General features: G+C 43.3%; 1 protein-coding gene across 6 annotated transcripts in view; it reads right to left on the reverse strand.

Moving 5' to 3' along the window:
• Positions 1-22,889, reverse strand: part of CAST (calpastatin) — a 222,994-nt gene that overhangs the window by 88,826 nt on the left and 111,279 nt on the right. For 2 of the 6 annotated variants that reach the window (XM_088444669.1, XM_088444667.1), the window contains exon 1: positions 21,612-21,768. The exons of 3 other annotated variants lie outside the window; for them this stretch is intronic. The gene's annotated coding sequence lies outside the window, so the exon portion shown is untranslated. Of the gene's footprint in view, positions 1-7,637; positions 7,713-21,611; positions 21,769-22,889 lie in introns of those variants that run through there. One more of the 6 variants, XM_088444668.1, reaches the window with a different exon arrangement.

Raw genomic sequence — 22,889 nt, forward strand, 5'->3', positions numbered from 1 at the left:
GATGTGTACGATGTCTGGCAAACTATATCATCCTATTTGAGTTATCCAACATTGAAAGAAGATCGCTGAAGGAAGTTCCTAAACATCCCTAATGAATGGATGAGAAACTTCAGGGATGGGTATCTGCAGCTCGAATGATCTCCGTCTGTTGCGTTTGCTACCACCGAAGGACATCGGTGTAAAAACTGTCCAACGCTTATATAACCAGAAAAGGGCGAAATTTAATCTTCATTTCTTCTATAGTCTGCTTTGAGGAACTATGTTGAAAGGGTCCTGCTGTTCTTGGTTGCGAACTTAGATTGTCATTAGAGTGTTATCCCAAAGATATCTATTGGCGCAGGACGACACCAGAATTCGATCCATAGAAACCAATCAAAAATTTGCTTTCATTCTTTCATTGTCTAATTTGCACTATATTATGCAAAGCTAATAGCTGGTTGTTACTATAGGGTCATTTCGTGTCAAGTGGACCAATTTTGAAAGAAATCATCCGCACTTGACAATCTCAGATTTTGATGACATTTTGCATGAAGGTTGCTATATATGTAGATATAACTATCTTTGTTAAAGTTTCAGGGCCTGATTCAGACCCGATCGCGACCACTATGCGCTCGCAAGCGGGTCGATGGTGGCCCAGTGCGCATGACGGAGCCGGCTCAGTCGTGCGCATGCGCGAGACCCGTATAGCGACGGGCAAGCCGTCGCTCCGGGTCTCGTGCCAAAGGGGGTGTGCTGTCGATGTTGAGTGACAGCATGCGCCCTTTGGTGGGCGGGCCGGGGGCATAGCTGGCCAGACGGAGGCGTTCCCATGAGAAAGCCTACAGTCTGGGGCCGGCCCCACTGACATCACAATTGATGTCAGTGGGAGTGCTTTCGGCTCTGGTAGAGCCGAAAGCACTCTAGGGCTTGCAGCAATGAGACCCTCCCACAAGGGTCTCGTTGCAAGCCCGATGGTCGCGATGGTCTTGACATTGTGAAAGAGCACAGGCTTATACAACTTTTGATGTGGATTTTAAAAATCGCTGCCTCAAGGCTTACAAAAAACTACAAAGTAGTATGAGGCCAAAAGTAGAACTAAAAAATCTGTAGTTTAACTTTTTTTTCTGGAATTCAGCTGCCAATATCATTATTTTAGTATGACATTAGTATAGCTAACTATCCAAGTGGACACCATCACAATCATAACATAACAGACTTTAAAGCAACTTAGTTCCTGTGATGTCATCTAAAATTTCTTTCACAAATCACGCGTTAAATTTTCCGCCATCATTTAAGTCCAATAGCAAAAAAGATGTATAAAAATTTTTTTTTAAACAATATTCATTAAAAAGAGCAGACTTTAAGCTACAACATATATTTTTTCTGCATAGGCGTTTTTGCCTCAGTCATGAAAGTCATACCAGATACTGAAATCAAAGGTTCGCATACTTTTGCCACTCACAGATATGTGATATTGGATAATTTACCTCAATGAACAAAATGAGCATGTCTAATTTTTTTTTGTCCCATTTGATTCGGTTCTTTATCTACTTTTAGGACTTGCGTGAAAATCTGAGGTAGTTTTAGGCCAAAATTTCAGCAGAAATATAGAACATTCTGAAGAGTTCACAAACTTTCAAGCACCACTCTATGCTCCTTAATAAGTTACAGACCCTGAGATGATTCAGAGATATATGCAGTGCTGATATTTTCGCAGAAAGAGTGATTGTTAGCCATTGCGCATGCATATAAGCAGCACTGCGCACGAGCAGCAATTGATTTGCGATTACGCTTGCACAGAGGAATCACTCGCAAAGTGACAGGTAGTCAGCATTTGGGGGGAGGTAAACACAGGCGTGTTTGACCATTTAAACACTGTTTTCTGGACGTGCATTAATTAGCCACTACAAACTTGCTCACAGCAGGAGAGCCCTCTGGGTGTCTGGAGACCCGAGGTGTCTGCGGCATGTTAAGGTGCCCATTCATTAGAAGACCGGCAAAAGAGTGCACGATTACGACAATGAGCCTGCACTGAAACGAGCAGTCGTTCAGTGTAGGCACATCAATCATCTGCTAACATGCTCAAGCCATGGTCTAAACAGACCACACGCTGCTACACTGCAAAAAAAAAAAAAAAAGTAAAATAAAAACAAACTTACCTGAGTCCAGGGAACGGAGTTAGGGGCTCCAGTGATGTCCTCCCTCCGGTTAGCTGGTCTCCTATGGTGCACTGGGGCCCGGTCGTCACCTGACAGGGTCCCAGTGCAGTATGGGATGTCACCTGACCGGAGCGACAGAGGACATCACCGGAGGCCCAATAACTGCAGGCAAGTGTAATTAAGGGAGGGGGGTGGTCGCGGGGTGCAGGGCTTAACGACGGGGGCGGGGCTTGGCGACAGGGGAGGGGTAGCAGAGGTGGCTGGCGCATGTGCGGGCACTTTGTCACTGTATTTTTTTGCGAAAATACTGTGACTAGTGTGCGGAAGGGATTCGCAGGGACAGAGCTTTCTCGCAAGCTCTGTCCCTGCAAAGGATTTGTAGTAAATCCCTGTGATATTGCCTGAATTTGCAATGCGCATTCAGTCGGTAATATCACACTACAATCTGCATTACAAAATGCGGATTGTAGTAAATAGAGCCCCATGTGAGTTCTAAACCTAATTATCTCCAGAGAATTTTGTGTGTTAATGAATAGGCCCCAACAGCAAGAAATGTAATATATATTTCATAAATGTCCACATTCAATTATCTATCAGTGTGGAGGGTAATACTACAAAGTTTGGGGGTTTATATTACAGCAGGAATGTCTGCTATCACAAACAAACTTCAATTCATTTTTCCAAACACACACCATGAAGTAGTAAAGCAATAACAACATAGGCCCTCATTCAGAGCCGTTCGCTATTTGCGGTCGTTCGTTTAAAAACAAGGGGTGGCTATTCAAATGATCCGTACGCACATTGCAGTCTGTTCACACCTCTAAGTCTGAACGAACGAGCAAAACATACGCTCGTTTATTTGTTAAAAACGCCCCCTGGCCGCTCGCACCATACGTCATGTCCGCTATTTATTAGATTAATCGAGTACATCGACCAGCGTATGAACTGCTCGCTATTCTTGTGGTTGGTGTTTGCTACCACAAATTTGCGAGCAGTTCTGGCTCTAAAATAACCCAGTGACGTGGTCAATGACGCTGCTGTTTTAAATATACACACACATAAAACGCCCGTTTTGACCTTTAAGCACGCCTGCGTTCGGATCTCCACTCCCCATTTTCAAGCACCTTCCCCTGTTACCACCCACATACGCCTCATTCTGTCACTCAAAATAGCAGGCACTCGCTATATAGCGTACAAACGATTTTCGGCCGCACTGACTGGTTCGCGCATGCGTACTAAAAACCGTACGCATGCGCAGATGTGCAAACATCGCTCGGAACGAGCGTACTGCCGCTAACGAGCGGCTCTGAATGAGGGCCATAGTCCATTCACACTGGATTTAGCGGTAAATGTACTAAGCCTTTGAGAGCGATAAAATGGATGGAGATAAAGTACCAACCAATCAGCTCCTGTTATTTTTCAAACAGTCTGTAAAGTAACAGTTAGGAGCTGATTGGTTGGTACTGTATCTCTCTCTTCATTTTAAGTGTTATAGTATGCACTTAATACAGATATGTCATACTTGCTGGCATTCTGGCTGTCCCTTCCGGGAGAGGACACCCGGGACAGCATAGCAGGGGGGCGTAGCCAACATTACCTGGCATTAGGGATGGGGCGATGGCATGACCACGCGATAGCATCCCCACTACACAGTGCCCAGATTACCAGCATTGTGAAGCAGGGAGCAGGGTCATGATGACGTGATTCAGCACAAATAGCGCCATCACGCCCCCCCCCCCCCCCACTTCCCCACTGCGGGGAGGTTTGGGGGTAGACGGCTGGTCGGGAGACTTGCTCGCTTTACCGGGCAGCCGGGAGCTCCACCTGATTATTGGGAGCAGTTTCAGGAGAGTGGGTAGGTATGATACAAGTACTTTCGCTATACAATAAAACAGATGTGAATGACCATACTGGCCAGAATAAAAATGTATTCAAATATAAGAATAAGAGGAGTGGTACACATACAGCACAGGCATCTAATTACAATGATTACTAATTACTTGTTCCCTTCTCTGCAAACTCACATACATAAAATTATGTTTAATATTGTAATTACATTATGTAAATAATATAAATGCGGTAATGCTTGCTTTATATAGGATCATATATCAGGCACATTGCTGATGGGTTGGTGCAGCAAAACAGTGAGGAACGGATGAGAATCTTAGCACTAAAGTGACGGTAATCAGTCTGATACATGCATAATGAGATACATGGAAGTAGATTTAATGAAACTAAAAAGTGTAGGTGTAATCAGCAGCAACCAATCAGATTATAGATGTTAATTATCTAGTATAGAAAAGGATTGGTTTTGACAGTTTAGTAAATATATCACCATGAAGAACAAGTTTAGAGTAGGAACTACAATGAATAAACAGCTGAAAAAAAATCAAAATTGCACTTATAACACATTTAACATTCACATGGGAGGGCGGGGAGAGGGGATTCAATTGTTGCTCCAATTGGACGTGGGTGCCCAAATTTGTGCTAACCACCTCAGGACCCGCAAAAAGTAGTCTGAGAATAATTTTTCATTGATGTGAATAATAATAATAATAATAATAAATATATATAATATTTTTTTTTTTAAACTGCCATGTGTTTATGCCGCTGCTCTCTCGCTAAAGCTAGGTACACACTGGAGCAATGGGCATTCATTTTGACATCGGAAATAATGCCCTTGAATGGAGACTGCCCGCACACACTGGAACGAGTTAATGAACGATGGAACGAACACTGTTCCGTCCTTCATTAAAGCTGGTTTCACAATGGAGCGATGTCAGGCCGATTTGCCATTTCATAATGACAACTCGCCTACATATCTTAGTATCTACTGGCGATTGCGCGCTCCCACGGCCGCTTACAGTGGTTGCTAGGTTTGATGCGCTGCACCTAGGTATATCGCTAGCTACCTGTAGTAAGGTTATAAAGGACGGAACAGTGATCAGTCCGTCGCTAGTGATATCGCTAGGTTTGATGTGCAGCACATCAAATTTAGCGACCGTTGCTAGTAACCGTGGGAGCGTGCAATCGCCAGTACATACTGAGCGATGTAGGCAATTCGACATTACAAGACAGCCAATAGGCTCCAGTGTGTACCCAGTTTTAGTTTAGAAAGTCAGCTCGCTGCAGTCTTTGGCCAATATGGATGAAAACACTATTGTGAGCTGTGAGGTGGTCAAAATTGACTGGAAATTACTGTTATTGAGGTTAATAATGCTATATGAACAAACACAGGCCAACATTACATGATTTTAGCTGTTTTTATCAATTTATACAGAAATCCAAAACAAAAACGCTTGATGATGGTTTTGGCAAAACCAAAACACAACCATGATTTAGAACCAAAATACGGGGGGTCTGCGCACATCTCTACTTCCTAATGATCCAGCAGTGTAACACAGCAGCCTTTCATAAAGCCCACCACTCCAGATTAATCACCTTTCCCCAGCCCTCACCTATTCACCAGCCTTAGAGGGACGATGTACAGCACACGTCCCTATGGGTATCGATGGATCAGGCTTTTAGGCACAGGGCATGACACCATAGGTGGTCACTACGCAGCGCTGTTCCCCGCTCACCCCCACGGGACAGTTATATTGTGACCACGACACTTGGCCTCATCCTCTGAGGTGCAGGAGAACGAGCCCCGTGTCCTGACACCCGCACTGCTGCTCTCACAACTGCCAACTGCCGCTCGCAGCACCTGTATTTATCAGCTCCGTTCCCAGCATGCATCTGGCTCCTTTTCTCCATACTATAAATTACCACAGTACTGTTAACACCTTCACTACTAATTTAACCCACAGGTAACCAGCATTACATGTACAGTTATCTGAAACATCCCCCACTATTGCACTGAACTTTATATTACACTGCCAGAAAGTACTGATGGAAAATGAAAAGACAATAATAGCATTTAAATTGACGCAGTGTGGAAGAGAAGATATTTACAAACAGTAGCACATGAGCATAAGAGAGACAGAGCAGTTTGCTGTGCTTATTACTTCCAGTGACATTTCTGCCTACAAAATATTGCACGGTTGCCTAACAACTCACACAATAGCTGACAGTGACTCATCACGCCATTCGGATTGCCTGGGAGGAGGACCAAGGCTGGGGGACACACCCATGCATGACTGAACAGCTTTGCAGTTTCATTTTGTCAAAAGGTTAGAAATGTGAACTCTTCTGCCATCTTATAAAGCAAAGCACTGGTTTAAATGTGCTGCACACAGATACCTGATGCTCAGAGTCCAATGAAAGTATAAAGTGCTTATAGTACTCTGTAAACAATAGGTCTGCCTTTAATATATTATATCCTTTCCTTGTGCTGGGCATACACTCTGCAATTATCTGTCAGATATCTGTCTGGTTGGAGTGAAAACCTGGTAATGTATGGGAGCAAATGACAGTCAACCATTTGCTCACAAACACTGGAAAACAAGACAAAAATGGTCGTTCTGACAAACTGGTTAAATCAAATGAATTTAACTAATTTGAACAATTGTTTTTGTCAGTTTTCCACGGTTTAAGACCATATGATCGACTGTCATTTGCTCCCATACATTACCAGGTTTTCATTCCGACCAGCCAGATTGGACAAATATCTGACAGATAATTGCATAGTGTATGCCCAACATTATGGTACATACACACGTAACGATTTTGTAACCAACGATTTTCTGTCAGATTTTCCCTTAAAAAAGTGAACGATTTTTTAAGTGTAATAAACGATTTTTACAACGATGACCGAAAAATGTTCCTTCCCTTAATGAAAATCGTTATGTTGGACAGTGTGAAATTAACTACAAATGGGAGCGCGCTTGAACGATTTTCATTCATCGTTATAACTCAGAAACTGAACGATTTTTTGAACGATTACGACGTCCTTATAGTTAAATCGTTCAAAAAAATCGTTACGTGTGTGTGTATGCACCTTTAGAGTTTACCTGGACAAACTGGTCTGATGCCACAAGACAGCTGTAGCTTATTATACAGCTCAGGATCTCCCGGTTACAATGTTTGTTAGTTTGCTTTGATCAGGCTTTGTAAGGATACAACACTATTTTACTGTAGCATGAAAAATGCAACATACATTAAAAATGATAATGAAGTTACTTTTACAGGCTTAAACCCAATCAAAGACAACTTGTTAGAATTTAAGCAGTATTAAGTGTCTTGCAACCGTAATTACCAAAAAGTAACAACTTTGATACTGTAGCAGGCAAAAATTAACTATCAGGTCAATCCTTGTTTTAAAGAACGAATGTGCAGCCACAGCTGGCTGTACAACAGAAATGATAGTCAATCACGGCTCGATATCCCTGCACCAGGACTAGACATATATAACAGAGCACAGTCACTAGAAAGCTGCTTTTAGCAATTAAGAAAGGCACATGTAAAAATGACATCAAGCAGGGATTTTATAGATAAATGTAGCTGATGGTTTGACAAGTATGCACACACGATGGTGAGAAAAATATGCAGCTAACTTACACAATATCACTTCCAGGGAATGTGGCTGCTATTCCGGAGAAAAGAGCTGGAAGAGTTTATCAAGCAGCTTGACAGGTGTGAACACACGTGAGCAAAACAACAATTAGCTGGGCTTTAACTAATAAATGCAGGTATTGGTGGAGCAATGTCTCTGAGCAGGTAGCTTGGCAGGTATGAGTTTTCTTGTTTGTGACACATTCATTTTTTATTGTTAAAATTTAACCTTTATTTCTTCCTAATAAAATGTAAATGTTTACAGCAAAATATTTAAAACCTACATCGGAAGACAAATACTAGTGACTACAATACAAATAAAGAGTGTATTTAAAACAAAAAGTCCCACTGTGTGTTTCTTCCAAATATTATGGAGTTTGACTATAATGTGTATTCAGGTATATGCAACAATTATGATGGTATATATTTCTCATAGTACTACATTCAACATAGAAAAATTAAAGAATTAAATAGTATATTGTGTCCGCCAATTGAATATTCTTCACATTTATTTGTTGATTCAAAACAGATCAAATATCTATATGCATTATATATTTAAAGTAATATAACTTCATGCACAGATCTGTAGAAATATTGTGGATAAATGGGATTCATTTCCTGTACGTCTCTTCACAGGTGTTAAAGCAGTCTTGGTTTATGACCCTCTTAATTATTCCACTAGCACAGTGGTTCTCAAACTCGGTCCTCAGGACCCCACACAGTTCATGTTTTTCCAGGTCACCCAGCAGGAGCACAGGTGTAGTCATTACTCACTGACACATTTTAAAAGATTGACAGCTACTTATTTAACTTGTGATTCTGGGAGGAGACCTGGAAAACATGCACTGTTTGTGGTCCTGAGGACTGAGTTTGAGAAGCTGTGCACTAGCCTATGGACAGACTATTGTTATATCATATCCAGGTCCAAGATACCACCTTCCTATTTAAATTGATGTTGTATAATCTTTATGGGGTAACCAGTTCTGGTTTAATTCCCTAGTCCACTAGTATATAGACAGAAGATTATAATATAGGGGTCTATTTATCAAGCAGTGAAAAGTGTGGAGAAGTGGACCAGTGGAGAAGTTGCCTATAGCAACCAATCAGCTCTTACATATTATTTTATAGACTGTATGTGATAAATGCTATTTCAAAGCTGATTGGTTGCTTTGGGCAACATCTCTACTGGTTCACTTCTCCACATTTTCACTGCTTGATAAATAGACCCCCCAAGACTGTTTTCAGTCAGCTCTTTTGCAGCAGGGATAGGGCTGTTACATGCACGCCCTTATAATGACGACAGCAATGGAAGCAAGCTCACGGCTAGGGGAGGCCACAGAGATGCGTACAACTATGCATATAGGCGTATATTTGCATTTAGTACTGCTCCCCCCCCCCAAAAAAAACAAGAAAAAAGTACAGCTGTTCTAATATTAACATGCTCATAAGTCTTAGGGCCCCATTTAACAATGAGACATAACCAATTAATTACTCGCTAAAGGAGGTCCTTTCTAACAAACAGCGATAAGCTAAGATTACCACTGTTTGTCACTGTATCGCTTATGCTATCTATAGATGGGGAGAGCGATACAGTCCCCAGCAACAGCCTTTCCGGCTTTGCCGTGTCCCCGCTGGGTGAAAGTCATGCGCATGAGCAGACTGGCCATTGGGCATCTGCAGACACGGCAGCCCGTCGCTGGCAGCGCTAGGCTGCCAGAAGCAGAGTGGGGGATGCCGCAGAAGAAGGGGACATTGCTGGACCTCGCCGGAGAGGTTAGTAATTTTGAATACCAGTTGCACATTCATTAGTATCACAATGATACTAAACAAAATATGCCACTTGTATTAAGTTACATGGTTAAATGGGGCCCATTATATCTGACACTCTGCAGATAACCGAGGGCTGGTGGAAATACACAGTAATGATTGGTCACCAGCACTGGCTAGCCACTTCTGACTGGCTGATTGCAAATGTACAGCTGAAGCTGGCAGGTAGGTGCTTTGCTCATTGCTTGTGCATAGATCATATGATTTCACAAGGATATTTTATTGTTTTCCTACACAAGGGAGAGTCCCACATGATACTGTTTATGTTTTGGAAAAGTTTCCCTTCAAAAAGGAACATAAGACAAAGTATATTATCGCCTGCAACACTTTAAAGAAAAGAACTAATACGTTGGATGCAGGGCCAGGAAGAAGGGTGTGCAATGCCTCCAATTCATAGAATGTATGAAATAATATATAATCTGCACAGTGGGCCTGTTTCAGCAAGGAACGCAGTTGCGTATACACACGCAATTAGTTGATTAATTCGCACTGCACATGCATCATAGTGCGCGTGAGCCAGACGCTGCAGTCAGAGCTGCGTACGCATAGGCAATGCAGACTCTTTACAGAGTGATTGATAGGAAGTGCCGTTTGTGGGTGGTAACAGGGGGTGGTTGGGTTAACGCAGGCGTTCCAGCGCATCTCAATGCCATTGCATGGGCGTGCATAAGTTAGCCACTGCACTACAAGACGCAGCGCGAGGACTCACAGCATGCGCAGAAGTAAGCAATTCCTGAGTGAGGTCTGGGCTCCCTTAACTGTGCACATGGGTCCGATGTTACCGGTTGTTTCGCTACAGTATGTTACCGTAGTATACAGATGTGAGTAAGGGAAAGTGGGTGTCCTTATGTCAGGCTGCGTACGCAATGTGAATGCACACATTTACATGGCACCACTGATATTAGCAACTGCGGTATATGCAGAATTGCATTCTTTGCTGGATCAGGCCCAGTGTCGCTATAAAACTGTAGTGTCAATAGTAAATATTTAAAAAATATATTTTATACAAACAATTTAAGCATTGGTGTCTTGCCCCAGTGTACTGTACAATAGTGGGAGGAAGGTGCCACTCAGGCACTAAACCACACATGTACCTAATTTGAGATCCAATTTACAATCTACAGTTATTGCATCACTGCCTTCACTATAGGCCCCCATACATCAGCATCGGATTGCTGCGATGTCGCGATCCTGCAACCCGGCATCGCAGGATCGCTAAAATCAAACATGTTGGATTTCACAGCTATGCTGATCACAATCAAAAAATTATCATGAATGGCAGATCGGTGAAATTTAACATGTAGAATTTCACCGATCCTGTGACGGACCGCGGAACATCGATTGCCGCCGGTCGGCATTTCTGACCGGCAGATCTGCATTTTCCGATCCGCGCAATCCCCCTTCAGATGTATGGGGGTCTTGAATCAAGTCACCAATTACTGTGAAGTAGATCTGAGGAGACTGGGACACATTTAGTGTTACTTACGCATACCAGAAGATACCAATGTTTTAATTATGTTTATTTAAAACACATTTGAGAGCATAGTTTACCATTTGAGACTATTTTTTGTAGAGAGACTGCGCAGCCAGTTTTTTTTGTCTAAACAATTAATATGACTATTTACCTTACTTTCTCACCTTGCTAGATCAGGCCTCAAGAAAATGATCTTAGGTTTTATCATAATGACTAGAGCAGAAATAGCAGCAGGAAACATTTAATCAGGGAGAGAGACCTCAGTCTGATTTAGTATTTCCCACTACAAGCAATAACTCGGGTTATTGCATGTTAACACGCAGGAACCCTGGTTACTGTGCAGTGTGAAAGGGCCAGGTTGAAATAACACTGGTTCAACCCGGTTTGTGATGCTTAGGGAACAAGTAATCCAGGTCGGTGCAACCCGGGTCCTGTTCACAAGTATAGGAACTCATCTCCAAGGGGCGTCTCCGCACCTGATGGCAGTGACTTCATCGACCCGGCAATAGTGCAGGTCGGGCCACCAGTCTGAAAGGGGTCTCAGCCGATTTGCACCGGGATGGTCGTATGAACAAAATCCCAGGTGCGAATCAGCATTCTGATGTGAAAGGGGTATTAGTTAATTAATTCAGCCCTGGTTAATGCAGTCAAGAAACTGATGCACTTTTTTTTATATACATATACTAATTAAAAAACTAAGTGGTATATAGTGGGCCACCAAAAAAACCTCAACTATTAAATAGTTAAGACTCATTTAGATATAGTTGCCACAGTTGACCTCCATCAGCAGTGCAGTATAGGGAGTGGCCAATATGAAGTGTTAAGTCCACGAGCTTTGGCTAACAATCATGGCACAATTAAGCATATTTACCTACTCTCCCGAACGGTCCTGGAGACTCCTAAATTTACAGTGAGTTTTGCACCAGGACCAGGCCAGGAGCAGGTGAGTGATCCTGTCTTTTTCAGCGGCGGCAGTCCTCCCTCATTAAAAAGGGTAGGTATGGTACACTGATATTAACAAATCTCTATCTCTCTGGGGCATATTCGATTCAGCACAATGTGCCGCCATACATCACTGGCATGTCTGGTTGCGCATGTTACCATAATATAGTAGTCAATCTTCACTCATATTCCTGTGCACCTCTTTGGGATGTGGAGTGACTTTGCCCAACTCTTCTGGTAGCACATCATAGTAAATGAATCGCCCTCTCAATAGCCCTTATTAGCACATGTTGCTATAATATTAGATATTTTGTAGCATAATAGTGTTCTATATTTTTAAATATTATTATTATGTCCTGCTAGCAACAAGCTGGAATAGTTCCTGCCTGGGATAATAGAACATTAAAGATAGACCTGAGAGCGGAAATATGGAAGATCTGGTTTTTATAGTAAAGTATCCTAGTATATTTAATATCCAGACAATTCAAATATTAGTTCTAAATGTATAGGATACATCTAGAAATACTGTATGGAGTGGTGTATTCTGGTTTCTATGTATAATATATCTGGAAGTGAAAACACTCCAGCTTACAGTACGACTGAGAAATGGTCTTTTGAGACGGATTGGGTACGGGATGCCAGCAGTCAGAATCCCAATTCCAGCATCCAACAGAGTTAGGATACCCTCACCTGTCGGTAAGTATCCTAACCCTACCCCTAAACCTCCCACCCCCCACAGCCTAAATCTAGCCCTCCCCTGCAGCATAAACCCAACACTCCCCCTAGTGCAGTGATGGCTAACCTTGACACTCCAGCTGTTATGGAACTACATAACCCAGCATGCACTGCCACAGTTTTGCTATTAGGGCATGCTAAAACTGTGGCAGGGCATTCTGGGATATATAGTTCCACAACAGCTGGAGTGTCAAGGTTAGCCAACACTGTCCTAGTGCCTAACCCCAACCCCCCCCCCCCCCCCCCCCAGTGCCTAACCCCAACCCCACCACTTGCAGTCGGAATGCTGTCGCTGGGATTCTGATGCCGGCATCACTACAGCTGGGATTTAAACTACAACCCTCTGGGATACATGGTGTCATTCAGCACAATATACTGTGTATTTATGGGACTATGTATTCATTTATTTTCTTACACATCAAATGTTTTGGTTAATGCAATGTACTATTTTATTTTATGTATTTTAAAAATAGCTTAATTATATCTTCTAAACTCAGCACCAACTGGTAACATGCTTAAGTAGAATATCACAGAAGTCTGCTAAATGTAACATACTGTATGCAAGTATGAAGTGACAGCTGGACCTTTATAAATTCACATGATGAGTCTCATTTTGAGGTCATTTGCAACATAAAATGTATAGATTGAATTATTATATGGGATATTGCAATGCCTATTGTAAAATAGAAGACTATTATAAGTCATGTAGGCCTGTGATGATATAAAGGCATGAGAATGTAGCACAAGTGTATACATATAGAAAGGCAAGATACAGTAACTTCTTATACCCATAGTAATTTGCTGCAAGGACTGTATTATTCCTTATAATAAGCAGGATCCGCCTTACTGAACAATGATGTATGATATGAAAACTCACCAATTATAAGCGGTGACCTCTGATCTCGTTGTTTATTTAAATACTAGTATGCCCGTGGTGAACATTTTGACAATTTGAACCCAGAACATATGTAGCTAGATAATGGCTAGATCAGTGGTCGAAGTGGGAATTTTGAAGTGGGGGTATGGAGGCTCTTTGTGTATGCACAGCGAAGGTGCGCCCAAAAAAATTGGGTGTGGCCACATGTCACATGGGGTTGTGGTATCACATCCTGAGGGGCGTGGTCACTCAAAATTGGGTGGTGTCAGCATCAATTGCTCACCCTTTGCACCACTCACTCCTTCCTTCCCTTTCTCGCCTCTGCACCTCTCACTCCCTCCCCTCTCTTTGTAACCTCCTGCATCTCTCACTCCCTGCTTTCTTTTCTCATCCCTGTACCTCTTACTCCCTCCTTTCCTCTCTTACTCCCTACAGACTGTCATTGAATGATATAGACAGGTCATACACCGCTCATATATAGTACACATGACCAGTGGCGGATCTTACCTAGAGCTGCGAGTCTGCATCCCCCAGTAAAATCAGCCACTTCAGTGAAGCCAGTGCAGCTTCACTGTGACTGGAGGTGGCTTCCTATTGGAAACGTCACCTGCCAGTCACACTGAAGACAGGCAGCCCCAGGGGAAGTCTCCTTCCCCTGGGACGGCCAGTCTGGGCTGAGATCAGCAGAGAGCAACTTCCAGTCGGAAGCCGCTGCTCTGCCTTTCGGGCAGCCCTACAGGGCTGCTTGGGGCTGCAACCAATACTTGTGTTATGGGTGGCTGAACAATTGAATTGCTCCGTCGGGATCCCATTACTTAGATGCCACCCAGAAGAATTGAACTTCCCCTCCCATAGGCTTTGCATGAATAAAAAAAAAAAACAGCACAGATAGGAAAATAAAGAAATACATAGGCCCCCGCAGAAAAAAATAAAACACATAAGCTTTGCTTGGAAAATAAAAACATACATTGGCACCCATAGGAAACTGTGGGGTACACAGATGTGGTGGGGTACACAGGGGTGATGGGATACACAGAAGTAATGAGGCACACAGATGGTGAGGTACACAGGGGTGGTGGGGGACACAGGGGTGGTGGGGGACACTGCGCAGGAACAATAACTGTGGTTTCTGATATTACTCACCACTTGCTTCTGTGCAGAGCTGAGGAGGAGGCTGTATGACTGACTGAGGGCTGTGATGGTGGATTGGGATCCATCTGGAGGAGTGATGAGGACTCAGAGGGAAGCAGGGAGCAGAGCAGGTGCCAGTGGCAGCAAATGTTGTACTATAGGGAGTGGGAGAAGCCCAGCAATTAAATGGCCTCAGCAGCAGGAACAGCTTCAGGCTCAGACAGCTACACCAAGTCATCATCATAGCGGCCCAGTATAGCAGGCTGTCCTGTGACTGGCGGGGGACAGGCGCACACAGGCGGGCAGGCGGCACACTGGAGGGCTCTGCAGCATGTATGAGTGAAACAGACTCGTTCCGGCAGGGGAAGGGCAGAAACAGGCGGGCCGCGGGAACACTGCAGGGCTCCCCAGCGTCGGTGAGTGAGACCTTTCAGATGGGACACAGACACAGAAGGCCAGCACCGGTACCATGCCTTGTTCTGCAGCACGGTAAGAGTGAGGATGCTTTATGGCACTGACGCTGTGGACTCAGAGAACCCACCCGCACAGACACTGACTTGTGCTGCGGCGGGCAGTATGAGGGGCTGTTAGGGTAGCGGGCGGCACAGCAGAGTTCCGGAGCATGCCTGAGTGAAACTGTCACTCGGCATGCACAACTTTCCCACTAGGCGCTCAAGCCACACCTCTGCCCTCCGCTTTCAGCTCTGCAGTCCTGAGACAAGAAAAAAATGACTAATGCTTGAAGTGCCGGTATGTCATACCGTTGCATACCGGCACACTTCGAGCACTGGGCTAGATCATATGTTAATACGACGGGATCTGGTAATAAAAGATGTGTGTGAAACATAACCGGCTAAGCCACGCCCTTTTATGGTTTTGGGGGATTTTTTACTGCAACATTTCGCCAATTTGTACGTGCAATGATATATTTGCCCATGGACTCTGAAGGAAAATGGACCGTTTCCAGGGGATATTGTAAGCTGAGCCCCTATAGATGCAAATGATAAAGCACTATTACTCCGCCTCACTGTCTCCCAGCCTCCCACTAATAAGCGGCTGCCAGCAGCACTCGTGGAAAGTGGCGTCGCTTTAGAAGGTGCAAACCCGGCACTGATTGGCTGGGAGTTGCGAGGCTGGAATTGACGTGTTGAAGAAAGTGAGGGAAGGGCACCCCTTACAGTAGCAGCCTCAGGTGTCGTGCCGCCCGCGCGCCCTCCCTCATTATGTAATAGCTATGTCACACAGCCAGGCGGAGTCAAACTGAGGAGAGCGTAAACAGTGTCCGCACATGGCTATGGCGCCGGGTCCATGTAAGAGCATAGACCACCAGTAGTGCGTGAGAACAGCAGCCGGCGGCGGTCACCCCTATCCCGCTTCCCCCAGGTCACTGTGCCGGCTTCGTGTTCTGGTAGTTTTCAAATTATTGTAGCTATACCACAGCATTTCTTATAGTTTTTGTCAATTTTATCCAGTTTTATTCTAAATTCTGTAATTTATTGCTGATTGAAATTCGTCCCAAAAGAATCACATTAATATCTTAATTAGTCTTTGAGATATTCAAATTCAAAGAGCGTTCCGGATAAAAGGGCCTAAGCTAATTATATATAGAAGATTGTTTGCAAATCTTCATACAAAAATTAGCGTCACTTGAGTACTATAACAGAGTATGACATAAACAAAGTCTGTTCATTAGAGATCGTATTGTAGACATACATTTCTTTTGACATACAAATGTGCCCTTTTGGAAATATAGGGGTAAATGTAATAGGTCGCGTTTTAAAGTAAAAATCCAACTCGCACCTTCTCACATTTTTTGAAGGTGCGAGTTGGTGTCAGGACTCGCAAATGTAATAGCCTGCAAACAAGGTTCACCTCAAGTAACCTTGTGGTTACATCATTGGATACAATGTAGCGGTTCCCACCATAGACTTCAATGAAGATTTCACACCATTGAAGTCTACGGAGACAGGCGGACAGCACACAGCCAATCAGCGAGCAGCTCTGACAGAGACGCCATTGGCTGGTGGCTCCGTTAATGGCTGGCCACGTGTGCCCCAGTCATTCGCACGGAGGAAAGGTATGTGTAAACACATACCTTTCCTCCTGTCCGGCATGGTTTCAGGTTTTTGCTTTTTTTTTTTGTTTTAACCCCCTGGATGCCTACAGGGACCGAAGAGCACATGAACATTGCACAGGAGAGGCGAGTATGTGTGTCAGTGAGTGTGCATGCATGTTTAAATAAAATTGTACTTTCACGATGTGTGTTGCCTTTATTTAAATATTTATTTTGCAGTGGAACTACAGGTACCAGCAGGCCCGTAATGCCCAGCATACTGGTAATTGTGGTTCTCCAAGTACCAGCATGCGGGGGAGGCTTGCTGGGACCTGTAGTTCCACAGCAAAAAACAGTATTGACAGTTCTATTTTCCACAACACATTTACACTATCAAGCCGGGCACCCAAGGGCCAGGGGTGCCGAAGATAGCCCTGGGCTATCAGCCTAGGCCTGGGGTACCCTGGAGAGGGGGACCCCTTTATTGGGGGGGTCCCCATCTCCCCAGGGATCCCCGGCCTGGGCTGATTTGCGGTCGGGGTAATGCTTTGGATGGGGAACCCGGTGAAAGGGTTTCCCTGGCTGTCGCATTACTCCCCTGCAAGAGAGAGTCCGATGCTGGTTATGGAAATTACAGGCGACCCCTACTCGTTTTATCCCGTTTTTTCCACAGTAGGCTCAGAAAGGCACGGTTCTAGTACTTAATATACAGGGGCCCCCTACGCATTATGGCCCCTGTATTTTTAGAACCAGGACAGGCTGTACAGAGCCCGGGGCTGATTATGCTTCTGGGGAAGCATATCATCATCAAAAAAAAAAAAAAGAAGAAGATGAAATGTTTAAGTGCTTTCATATGTACACACAGAAACATGCACGTATCTCATAGATATGTGCATGTTTCTGTGTTACTCTGACCTGCTCAGGATAAACTCGCTATCTTGAAGCTGGTCTATTTTTTTTTTTGTGATTTCTCAGGCAGTAATATGTTCAAGTGTAAACATCTGGATGCAAGAGGTTTTTTGCGAGTTATAGTAAAGCCCGAAAATTGAGAGTTTTACTATAGTTGCATCCGATTACATTTGCGAGTGAGTAAAAAAATGTGAATTTAGCACTAAACTCAAATTTTTTACAAATCCGTAACCTATTATATTTGGCCCATAGTGTATGTGTGAGTTTTCAGACCAGAGTAGGCCCAATGCACACAAAATGTACGTGAAGTTACTTTGCACAGATGCGATATCCATAGCAACCAGACGGGTTGGGTATGTGAACTCGGCGGTCAGGATGCCAACAGCCGAGCTCCCGACAGATTTTTGTAATGATTATAACCCTTACCCTAACCCTCCACCTAACCAACCTTTCCCATAGCCTAACCGTAACCCTCCCCTCCCATAGTCTAACCCTAACCTATAGGATGTCAGCGGTCGGGATTCCGGCGTCGGGATCCTAACTACATCCCAACCAGACATTTGCTTTCATTTACATAATTTGTGTCAGATTGTTCAGAACTATTTGCTGACTGATTGGTTGCTATGTTCATACATAACCTCCACTGAACCCTGTGGGCCTGGTTATACACTGTGCATAGGGAAAAAAAAGCATATTTTAATTGCTTATATACAGAGCTGTACCCATCTAGAGATACAACCGCATCTGCATGTGATTCTAGCTTACTTCTAGTAAACAATATTTTGCAAATACTACAGTAGGTGCAAAAGGTATATTTTCACTTATATCCAGCTCTGCCCTGCCCACAAGTGTTGATGCACCCTCACAGAACTCGGCTATGTGAGAATGCCCAGTTACACATCTGTTACATTCATAAGTGTAAATGCGATCAAAATGTATATATTGTGTTCCCGCTAAGAAGCGGGGAAGGCAGGGCGCAGACTCGCGGCCAGTGTATCCTATGTGCGCGCCTTCCCAAAAAGGGGGCGTGGGCGATCGGGGATGGGATCGTGTCCTTGCGGAACCACCCCCAATTCGTCGCACTTGGGGGTGTGCTCAGCACATATAGAGGTGCTGGGTTCCCCCAAGCTCTCCTCTCATGGTGAATAGATGCTGTGCACAAGCGCACAACATTTATTCACCCGGTGGTGATTTCTCAGGGCATGCTGTTTTAGCGGTGCGCACTAAAAGGGCAGGGCACAGCGCCCCACTAAAATAGCCTAGTGGGAATACTAGATTATGCATCGCCCATACATTCGTTCCATTATTTCAGGAGCATACGCAGTGCAAATTCATGCAAGATACACTCTGCAAATGACAGTACGATCAACTCGGTGACAGCCCTTATGACAGTAAGCATGGGGTATTTATTTGTGCACATCATACAGCACATACCGTAAATGCTGTATGCACTCACCATTTTTAGTACTCACATGCTAAACTCAAATGGGCTAAGAAAGAAGTTAGATGTATTTTTGTTCAACGTATCATTTATATGCTGCAGAGGCAGATGTTAAACCAACCCAAATCTGACTCAGACTGCTAAATCTGGCCACACAACGGCCACAAAACTAAAGGTGATCATTCCAACCAGGCAACTAGTTGACAGTTTGGAACGAAAATCTGCAGTTATATGGGAGCAAACAACAATTGTCTGCTTAATCTCAAATGCTGAAGACGTCCGAAACAGTAGTTCTGACAAGTTAGTAAAACAAACGTAACCAAATTGTCTGAACACTGTTTTCGGACGCTTTCCAGCATTTGTGATCAAACAGCCGATTGGCGTTTGCGCCCATATAATAACTGGTTGGCTGGTTGGAATGATAACCTTTAGGTGTATGGCTAGATTTAGATTACAGCTAATTAGGCTGATAAGCCTGGTCAGTATCCATCCATACACGTGGCATGTGCCATCCTGCCCATTCATTTGGGCAGCATCATCTGTTGAGCTTTAACTACTTTCTTACACAACAAGCCATGAGGTAAATAAGAAAAAGAGACAACTACAGCTACAATGATGTTATATTAGGGACACATTTAAGTATCATTTTAATGTTGCTGGTGAAGGCAACGGGGCACAGACATAATGATTGTCGAAGTGACGCTATATAGTCCATATACAGCACTTTACAGATAGACATATGTTTTTGTGTATCTATCTAACACAGATTGTTTCTGAAAATACAAATTCTTGCAGCCAACATAAAGAGATGGGATTAATTCTGTTAATAAGTGTACACAGCCCTATCTATTATGTCAGCCAGTATACATGGCAGAGCCCATTCTGTTGACCAGTATACACACCAGAGCCCATTCTGTTGGCCTATACACATGGCACAGCCTCACTGACCTGACCGGTATAGAATATAGAACCTTGATTTGTTGAATAGTATAAACATAAGAGCTAAATCTGTAGCCAACTATTGTCCTGGTAGGCAATACCCTATTCCATCAGCTAGAGAGTCTCAAGCTGCCCATACCCACAGAAGAGTGTCAGCGTATATAGCAATAACATGCAGTTGTCAGGTATCCAGCATAATTACAGTTGAATGAATAGATCCCTGCTTAACAATTAAAGAGCAGACATGTTTCGTTCACATCAGTCCCTACACAAGTGCAGTTTACAATCTATGAGGCCTATTCATGATCCCTTATGGGCCCCGGAGTTGGTTCCTGGAGCCCCGCTAGTACCTCCTACTAGGAAGCAACTCCAGGTTGCAAAGAGAGGCTGACTGCATGCCCTACGGCTGTGCGAATGAATGTACTCAGGTCCTGCATGCACAGTCAACCACATTGGAAGGGGTATGTAATAATGTTACTACGGTAGCTGTGTTAGGGATCGTGGGAACAGCTGCTTTTCAGAGCACTGAATTAGCAGTTAAGTAAATTTATCGGGGGCCAATAGGCCGATAATGACTAGGCCCATATGTTTCCTACCACCACACGTACACACACATACTAGGCCAGTTAACTTAGCAGTATGCATAAGAGTGTGGGAGGAAACCATAGCACCCAGAGGAAACCCACACTGGGAGCACATTTAAAAATCCACAAAGCTAGGTCCCTGGTCAGAATCTATCCCATGTCACCAGTGCTCAGATATATACAAGGAATATATTGATAAAAGTTAGTACAGCCTCTCTCAATCACCCGGACAAAACCTTGCACATGCCTCTGCATTGGAATATAGGAGGTCAGCTCTACATACACTTCTACATTATTCAATAACCATCATCACCCAGCAGTAAAACATCAATGCAGGTTGGTTATAATAACTCCATTAGCAGATAAACAGCTAGTGCCTAGTTTGGTTACTTTTACCTGAAAGAGCTACCCTGTTCTGGCGTGTGTGAACATATTGATGCTAGGTAATAAAACGTCAGATACTTAACAAATATCCCTTGACAGCTTTTAGATACTGTTAAAATATATTTACACATATACTGTATAGGGAACAATCCATGTTGAGCTCTCTATGGACACACAGCATGAAGCAATAGAAATCCTGCACCCAATCACTTATATTGGTGCTGATATATAAGCTGTCCACATACATCCCATAACTACGCTGGATGAATATTATACCTATGTGGCCCCATTTTACAGCAAAGATGCAGCATCCTGACTTTATTAAGCTAAATGCAGGTGCAAAATGTGAACTAGATTATTCAGTATGGGGCCAATATTCACTCATTACACTCACAGAGTAAAACAAAAGCACATAAACAAATACCACACCCTGTAAATAAGACTACTTCGAACAACTTGGTTATTGCAATGTATATGATCTTGGAGTACTGTACTACATACATATAACTTTCCAGATATTGTAAAACAAAAAAAACTTTGCACACACCCAGCCCAGACAAACACATCCTGAAGTTGTCTCAGAATTTCTGCAAAACCCCCAAATATCACTATAGTAAGCTGCACAGTGCTAATGACAGCTGCTCGCACAGAAGCAGAGAGGTCAGTGAGAAGTAAAACACATACCTGATTTCTCAACAGACAGCTTTACGTCCCCAGCGATATATTACAGCACAATTTAGCCACAACATCAGAATATCTTTTTAGTGTGTTGGCAAATCACCCTGCCTGTGCCTGCTACGTAATTAAGCTCTTCCCAAATCTCACTGACACATGACATGATGCAGCCATTCCAAACTGCATCTGTAACAGCTTAATCTCCACCCAAAGGACAGAATAACTCCACCTATCCCTTCACAGGACTTAACCCCCGCAGGCCTTAGTGATGTATGAGACATATACAAATTGCATGCACATCAGGGGAACACTATGTACTGAATACAGAACACAAAGCTTAAGACTAACTATACAGTACCATGGCATTACAGTGATTGTATTTCCATCCAAATATTATTTCTAATTCTATTTCTTTGTGCCATTAACTATATTATTTATATACAATATAATTATTCACCCCTAGTATATATGTATGTGTGTATATATATATATATATATATATATATATATATATATATATATATAAATGATATTCCCATATCATCCCTTAAATTACGGACAAGTGAATTACACAGGTTCTGTAGCCGATTACCAGGTGAAATGGAGAGTTGAAGGCAGCTAGCCACAGAATCAGTGTCATTTATACATGTGTGTATATATCAGGGCCGTAGCTAGGGTAGTGCAGCCATCGCACAGGGCACCACAGGTCAGGGGGCGCTGTTTGGGCCTGTCAAATTTCTTTATTATCATTCTTGCTTGTAGTTTCCACTTGTTTCATCCCCAGCATCTCCTGGCCTCTCCTATCTCTTCCCTGGCCCTTCCCCATGAAGCCATGGCCCTTTTTTGGGTGTATTATGTCCCTTTGAAAAATGAAGGGGGCACCAATGCTCTTTCTGGCACAGGGCACCAAAAAGTCTAGTTACGGCTCTGATATATTTTATATATATATATATATATATATATATATATATATATATATATAGTGGTGGGGTACAGCATTTTTCATTTTGAGTATTTTATCATTTTAATATAGAAACATGCACAGATCCTAGGGAGACTTGCCAACTGTGTCGGGTTTGTACCACGCTAGGAAACCGATAGGCATCATCAATATGCGGTTTTTAAAATAGTCAAAACCGGAGATTACTAAATACTGTATTTTGACCACCAGAGATGCCAATCGGTTGTAAAACAACCGATGGGTGAACCCGTTGCTTAGTAAGTATACCCCTAAAACACCCAAAAGTCTGTCATACGCTAGTGCACAAGAAGATGGATGAAACTAGC

The sequence above is a fragment of the Taudactylus pleione genome, unplaced genomic scaffold (assembly GCF_031769625.1).
Source record: "Taudactylus pleione unplaced genomic scaffold, aTauple2 ptg000370l, whole genome shotgun sequence".
Classification (NCBI taxonomy): Eukaryota; Metazoa; Chordata; class Amphibia; order Anura; family Myobatrachidae; genus Taudactylus; species Taudactylus pleione.